This window comes from Mus caroli, chromosome 10 (assembly GCF_900094665.2).
Source record: "Mus caroli chromosome 10, CAROLI_EIJ_v1.1, whole genome shotgun sequence".
Classification (NCBI taxonomy): Eukaryota; Metazoa; Chordata; class Mammalia; order Rodentia; family Muridae; genus Mus; species Mus caroli.
Genome location: NC_034579.1, coordinates 22,351,158 through 22,359,530, shown reverse-complemented (window position 1 = coordinate 22,359,530; position 8,373 = coordinate 22,351,158).

The window sequence follows — 8,373 nt, the reverse complement described above, 5'->3', positions numbered from 1 at the left end:
CCCACTTGCTCAGTCCCTGCTTGCTCCGACCCAAAGATTATTTATTATTATACATAAGTACACTGTAGCTGACTTCAGATGCACCAAAAGAGGGTGTCAGATCTCATTACAGATGGTTGTGAGCCACCATGTGGTTGCTGGGATTTGAACTCAGGACCTTCGGAAGAGCAGTCAGTGCTCTTAACCTCTGAGCCATCTTGTTAGCCCCGTGAAATATTTTTTTTTTAAATGAACAAAATAAACCGTTACTTAAAATATGTATACAGTGAAACACCTATTATGATATTTGAGCTTTTAAGCAAAAATTAAAATTTTGTAAAACATGTAGCCACCACCATGATCTCAACTAATTTTCAAGCTCTCATACTTATACATACATATTATTATTTAAGAATTTTTTATAATTCTTAAATAATAATAAAAAGTGGAGACACCAAAATGGACTCTTCATATTGTGAGAGATTTGTGCTACCACTCTGAAAGGCTACATAACTGAGCAGACAAATATTTTTAGGTGAATAGTGCATGTTTTAAGACATCACCAGACTTTAAAAAGTTCTTCAGAGTATAAGACAAACAGGATTTGGGGGATCCGAAGGACAGAATGGTACACAAGAGAGTATGAAGAGAACTTTGATGTGGTTTCAGAAGCCACACTACAGTTAATCTTTAAGAGACCATAGCTGTCAAGTTTTAGGGGGATTGCAATAATGAGCATCCCTGATTAGCTGAAAAGATATTCTTCTCTATTTTGGAGCATTTTAGCTCTTTTCATGCACTTCAACCACAGCAGTGTGGCAAACAGAACAAATCACAAAGCCTTTCTCTGATAGACAAGCATGCTGGGTACACTTTAAAGTCCACATTGGCCATTTGTGCTTCTTGACAACTATCTGCTGATTTTGTTTGCACATTCGCTGATGGGCAGTTTGATTCTCCTGTTTAATTTTGCTGGGGTTTTTTTTTCTCAATATTTTAGATATTTACCCCATCTGATGCAATGCCTCACAGCTTCTCCAGTTCTATAGGCTGCCTGGACACTCTGCTGGTACCCTCCATCTCTGTCAGAATTCCAGATTTCTTACCATTTCACCAACTTTTTCCTCTGTGTGTCTGACTTTCCTCTCTAAGACCCAGACTGAGTTCATTTGCTTGATAGTACTCTCTCTCAGATCAGCGATCATTTTTACTAGTGAACTGGAAATGTTTACCAGTTGGCACATTGAGTGTCTTTGAACTCAGTCATAGAGGAGGAATTATAGCCTGTGAAGGTTTTGTGCTTCCTTGGCTTTTCATGCATCTCAGCCATGGTTTGTCCATCTGTTGGTCTGATTGTCCTTCTGGTTTTACTTGGGTGGCTTTGTACCAAGCACAGCACTCTTAAGACCTTCGCCTTCACTCACTGCCTCTCTGAGAGGTGAGAGCCTCCTGCTTTTACAAGGGATTTCTGTTCCCACCATGCTTACACCAGAGACCATGGAGGCTAGGGTTGTGCTCAGCTTGACTTCTTGGCTGGTACTTGATACTTTCCCATCATGCTCTCACTAACTTCTTAAGTGTCTAAGGCTTTTCTTTCTTATGTCTTTGGTTCAGAGTCCTTGTGTTTTTATATTGACTCTTCTTGATGACCAACTCATACAGAGGCATGTTCTTAAGCAGAGCGAGCCAAGCTTCAATTTCTCATTTAGCAAGTAATATGAAAGATGGCTCACGCAAGACTTTTTTGTGCAGTGATCCTGTCATCAAAAAAAATTAAATAAATTTGAATACTCTTAGTCTTACATCTATTGCCCTCCAACTGTCTGTATCTGTATTTCTGCAATGTATTCTCCTTTGAAAATACAAAATACTCTGTATACACTTTCTGCTGCTCCAGTATATCTTCAGAATTGTGCCATGTCTCTCTCTCACAGTTTCACTAGTCTTCTAATAGACAAACTTTATTTACCCTGTAGAAAGTTGTTCTCTCTCTCTCTTTATATATATATATACACGCATATATGTATGTATATATGTATATATGTGTATATATATGATATATGTGTATGTATATATATGTGTGTGTGTGTATACCAGAAGTTATTTTTTGTAAATATAATCTTTTTTTTAAAGATTTATTTATTTTTATATATGTGAGTACATTGTTGCTGTCTTCAGACACACCAGAAGAGGGCATAGGATCCCATTATAGATGGTTGTGAGCCACCATGTAGTTGCTGGGAATTGAACTCAGGACCTCTGGAAGAGTAGTCAGTGCTCTTAACCCCCGAGCCATCTCTCTAGCCCCAACAGAAGTTATTGATTAATGATGTAAAGGGGTGTATGTGTGTGTGTGTGTGTGTGTGTGTGTGTGCGCGTGTTATTGGGTGGTACTGAACTACTGAACTTAGGGCCTAATGAATGCTATATATGTTCTCTACCACTGAGCCATACCCACAGTCCAAAAAGTTATTTTTTTTCTTATAGACAATGCTACACTGAATACTTTATACCCATCTCATCTGTAAGGGCCATAGGATGAAGGTATAGATGTTAATAAAAACTAAGTACATTTGTAATTTGTTATATAAATTGCAAAGGCTAAGTTCTTGCTTTTTTCTTTATAGGAAGTTGAGGAATATATTATAGTCTTGTAAAAATAGTCCATATCATTATCATAGGCAAGATCTAATGAGCACAATGGAATTAACTGGTAAGCAAGTTTACATGTATGGAATTTGCATATCTGGAAAAAATGAAGGTAAAATAAAATCAAGTCATAAATTGTGTTGTATGAACTATTTGATGACAACCCTGTATCATAAGTGTGTTTTGGGGCATTAGTCTGGCCTATAATTGAAGCCATTTTTGCTCAAGGTTTTGAGCTAGTACCTCTGGTTATACCAAAGAATGTGGGGTCTCAGAGTTCTAAAATTCCAGAATCACAGTGGACAGCAGAAGAGTGACACTTATCACTCCAGAAGGTTTCAGAGCTGGTGAGGTGGGTTCCATAAAGTTTATGTCAGATAAGCAAGAGAAGCACTTGAGTTCTTGCTTGGATGTTGGAGGCAAGTGACCCATCTTTTCCATTCTGGTTTTATAGCTCTACTTAAATGTCTCATCTGAAAAGCCTCATATCATTGCCTAAAATGAAAGAAAATTCTTTGTCTTTTGATTCCCACAGAGCTTCTGTGATATTCTGTAACTGCCACCTTTTTGAAGATAGCATATTGCTTTCTAAGAGTGTATGTGTCTTATTTAGTGCTTTACACTTGGAAGCTAATCTAGTTCCTGACATATAGAGGTTTCTCATAAATATGTGCTGAATTATTGAATAAATAAAAGGACAGTTTGTGCTAGGGTATGGATTCTGTATATCTGACAATATTATTTTGAAACATTGTATCTCTTAGCAGCTACTTCAACAGTACTGCGATAATAGTTTCTTGACTCTATTATGTAAAAATTTAACAATTAATAAATCATATGTCCAGATATTTATTAGAGTGGAAAGAGTATGAACTGCTATTTTCTATTTTGATTTGTTTTGTTCTTTGGTGACCTTTGTGCCATTTGCCTTACTGTCCACCAGTAACATCTTTGCCCAAGAGAAAGAATAGAGTCCACAGGTAACAATAGAAGACATCACCTAAGAAAGTGAACTGTCAATAAACTAGTATACCATTCAGATTGTACCTTAGTGAAAACATCCTTTTGAGTTAGACAGTTCATTTGCTATAGGCAACCTACACTTTACTTCTTTTCCTTGGCTTCTAAATTCCCTTAAACCAGTACTTCTCAACCTTCCTAAAGTGCAATGTAAATATCTCTGTTTTCTGATGACCTTAAGTGACCCCTGTGAAAAGGTCATTTGATACCCTAAGGGGTCACAGTCCACTGGATGAGAACTTCTGCCTGAAACTAACCAAGAAAACAGGGTATGAGGTAATTAATACCAATATTTTAATTAAGAAAACGTACTATGTGTTCAGTTATAAATGGCAATGGCAAAGTGAGGAGAAATTCCCTCCAGAAAGAGGTTCAGGAAACCTCTCTGCTCACTGTTCTCTAAGGTCAAATCCTCTTATTTTCTCTTCAATTTCTCTCTCTCATTTTAACAAAAAAAATCACTTCACTACTTTCTGTGCTCTCCTTCCCTCTCATCCCATGTGTGACCATACCCTTGCAATCTGTCTGTGTTTTCTGATACAAAGCGAGCTTCTTGCGGGTGATCTTGGGCTTTGTTATGCTTCCTGGCATGGTGATTCACGCATGTTGATTCTTGACATATTTGTTGAAAGCCTTGATATCTCTCATGGAGTCTTGAGAAAAAAAATAGAGTGTTGTAAAATAACTCCAGATAGGGTTGGGTGGTAAGATAGAGAGATCTTTTAGACCTCTGAGCAGACAGCTGCAAGGGACAGCCCAAAGGGGAAAAGGGGACTTTGGTATTGTAATTGGCAGGAATGGAGTTTTTCCAGTTACCAGGTGGGCTTAGAACAGGAATGTAGGCCTTAGGGGAGAGCTTGCCTCTGTGAAGTCCTCAGCAGGGACAGTAGGCTAACTGTGCCCAGACCTCTGGCGACATAAACACTGAGATAACAAATGTGCTGCTGTAAACACATGCCTGCAAACCTGCAAGCCTGCTCAGACAGCAATCAGAACAGAAAACTATGGCGGCGAAGTTTTAGTTTATAAGCAAAGATAGAAAAAAGCCGAATGTATTAGAACAAAACTTGATAGACTATAATGCTGAAGGCGATACTGAATGCTGGACTTTTTTTTTTTTTTTTTTTTTTTTTTTTAATTTATTTTTTTATTAGGTATTTTCCTCGTTTACATTTTCAATGCTATCCCAAAAGTCCCCCATACCCACCCCCCTAATCCCCTACCCACCCACTCCCCCTTTTTGGCCCTGGGGTTCCCCTGTACTGGGGCATATAAAGTTTGCAAGTCCAATGGGCCTCTCTTTGCAGTGATGGCCGACTAAAGCAAACAGCATTCAAGAGTTTGGCTTGTGTATGCTGTAGTGACCTATCTACATCTTTGCCCTGGTTGGTCGCTGAGTCTAAGACTCAGATTATTCCAACAGAGTCTAGTTGGCCTCATTTTATTTACCCCAAACTTCTTTGTGGAGAATCCTGAGAAAGGACAGGCCCCAGGACAATTTGAAATGGGAAGTATAGCTCCCGAAAAGGAAAATGTCATACTGTTAAGGAAACAAAACAAAACAAGATAAAAACAAACAACAACAACAAAACAAGCGAAGATATTTAGCATTAGCATGTGAAAAGAAACCTACCCTGATACCTCTCCAGCAAGACTGACAAAGAGCATGACAGAAAAAATGTAAAGATCTCAGCAGAGATCTTGACACATAGCAATCTTCCCTAAATCAAAACCATTACTATTAGCATCCAGAGACCTATACCTCATCAAGGTGGTAAGACAGAAACTCTTTTCCTGAAATTAAAAAGAAGAGTCCCAGCTTGTGTGTGTGTGGGGGGGGGGGGGGGGAACTTACCTCCCATCATTCAAATTCACAGGCTTAAGTCACGGTTGACACATAGGTGGGTATAATTAACATTATCAGAGATTAGGAAGTTACAGACATCCTCATGTGTAAAGCCTGGCTTTAGATGTGAAATTTGGAACACTCACGATATTTGTCCCTATCCATTAAGTTCATAATACTCAGGGATCCCCAGTCAGAGTGATGTTGTCCTGGTGGGCTTTGTTTTGTTTGTGGTGTTGGGGGGTCCAACCGAACACGTCACATATGCTAAGGTGACATTCTACCCTGGGTAACATCCCCAGCCCTTGATTTGTTTCTGAGGTAAGGCTTTTCTGTGATCATTTTTGTTGGAGCGTGCCATTCCTCGGTACACCCTTTAGGAGGAAGGTGTCATTTCTGGCTCTGAGCATCATTGATGGCTAGAGTTAACTTCCACTCCATTCTGTTCAACTTAGCAAGTATTTATTGAACACCCATTATGTGCAATGAACTGCACTAAGTGCTTTGATAGATTACATGGTGCAGATACTATATGGAGCAGGGTATGGCAAGTGCTAAAATAATACAGAACAGAGGAAATCTTCATATCTCAAGTGTAGTTAACATGAGTCTTGTCTAAGCACAGGTACTCCCAGGACTGTAAACGTGGTTTTTGTTTCTGGTTTCCTGATGCCTGGCATAATCCTAAATTCTTATTCTCTACAACTAAAACTTAGCTTAAAACAGTTTTAACTGTGATAAAATTCCACATAAATGTGTCCATTTTAACTACCTTAAAGCACAATCTAGTGATCACTTTGTTCTGGACCACTAATTTATTGAATTTTTTGTTCTTGTAAACTGAAAATCTTACTCATTATACAATATTTCTGTATAGTCCCTCTCATAGCCCCTGACAACTGTCTTTCTGTTCCTTGCCTCTAGGAATTTTCCAACTCTAGTACTTCATTTGAGTAGAATCAAACTCTTTATCCTTTTCTGATTGGCTTATTTCACTTAGTGTGATATCTTAAAGAATTGTTCACATTATAGCATTTGCCCAAATCCCAGTTGTCTTTAAGGGTAGGTTATATGATATTTATATGTATGTGAATGTACACATATACACACATACACGTGCACATGTTTTCTCTCTCTTTCTCTTTGTGTGTGTGTTGGGTCGGGGTATGTGTATATCTCCCCCAACACCCTCTCACACACACAACCTTCTGTTAATAGATATTTGGGTAGATTGTTCTCATCTTTTAGCTATTTATTAGAGGTAGGTACTCAATCTCTACCTTGCTATTTTAGTTTCTAGAAATATGAGCCAGGGATGATGTACAAGCACCTGACTGAATGAGTTAAGACCTTCTGTTTGTGGCTGTGTTAAGAGAGCAAACCCAGGGCTTTATGCAAAAGGGCAGATGTTCTACCATTGTGCTACATTCCCAGCCTGGGACATAGACATTCTGATAGCCTGACACAGGGCAGAGAGAAGGCATGGAGGGCTTAGGAAACAAAGACAAAGGTGCCAGTGGAAGTTGACAGCACACTGGCTTATGACCGAAAGGTCTCAAGGACATGGAGTACTGTAACAAGATGACATATTTCTTCTCAAGTTTGGAGGACTCATTTAACGGCTGAGGCAGGGAGGTGAGTAACATTACTGAGGAGTAGAGTTGTAACCAAAATATAAAATATAAGGTCATAATTCTGGCAGGAGACAAAGTAGGGCAGTGGCAGAGGAAATAGTAAAAGGGGAGGAAGGGTGGGGAGTCATTATAGAGGAACAATCAATGGGATTTGTTGACTACCTGGATGTGGGTGACAGGAAGAGGAAGTCATTGTTAAATCTAAGCCTGAGAGCTCAGTGCCACCATAAACAGGGACGAAGAATGCAGACAGAAAAAGCAAGCAAGAACTACAGTTACCATGTGATGAGTTCATACATATTACCTCATGTAAGCTGATAGTATCCCAAGAAAGCAGGAATTATTGTAAATGGGAGGAAACTCAGTTTACATAGATTGTTATGACCTAATATCTAGTTAGGAGCTAAAATGGAGACTACAACCTAGGTCTAACTCCAAAGTTCAAACATTGTTTTTCGTCAAATGAACTATCTCTTTGTTTCAAATACACAGATGACTCATGCGAATTTATCTCAAGAAATTGGGAATGTAATACTAAAAGCTCTGTAGGGTAATCATGACATCTCAGTCCAGTCCACAAAGATGAACTCAGATGTCCTTAAGGAGATGCAAGGGTTCACTTAGGACAATGTCTGTGGTGGTGTAAATGACATGACCACTATAGGCTCATAGAGAGTGGTACTGTTAGGAAGTGTGGCCTTGTTAGGATAGGCGTGGCCTTGTTGGAGGAAGTGTGACAATGGGGGTGGGCTTTGTGGGTTCTGAAAAAGTTAGGCCCACTCTCTCTTCCTGTTGTCTTCAAATTGGCATGTAAAAGTCTCAGTTACTCTAGTTACTCTCCAACACCATGTCTGCCTATATGGTACCATGCTTCCCACATGATAATAATGGGCTAAACAGTAAGCCAGCCCTAATTAAATGTCTCCCTTTATAAGAGTCCCTGTGGTCATGGTGTCTCTTCATAGCAATAGAAAGCCTAAGGCAGACGCTCATACCTGAGACTGGCCTCCTGCTATGAAAGGCTAGACCATGTTTTTGTTTGAAGAAATGTGGACATTGAGCCCTTAAATTAGAAAAGCAGCTGAAGTTTTAAGCAGAATTGAATGGGCCATACTAGTATAAGCCTGTAAGACAGTGGTGCTGAGGGTGATTTGAACATGTGTTGGAGCCTGGCTCAACATGTTTCAGAGAAGAATATTAGTATGTGGCCTGGAGACCATTCTTGTGATATTTTTTTTTTTTTTT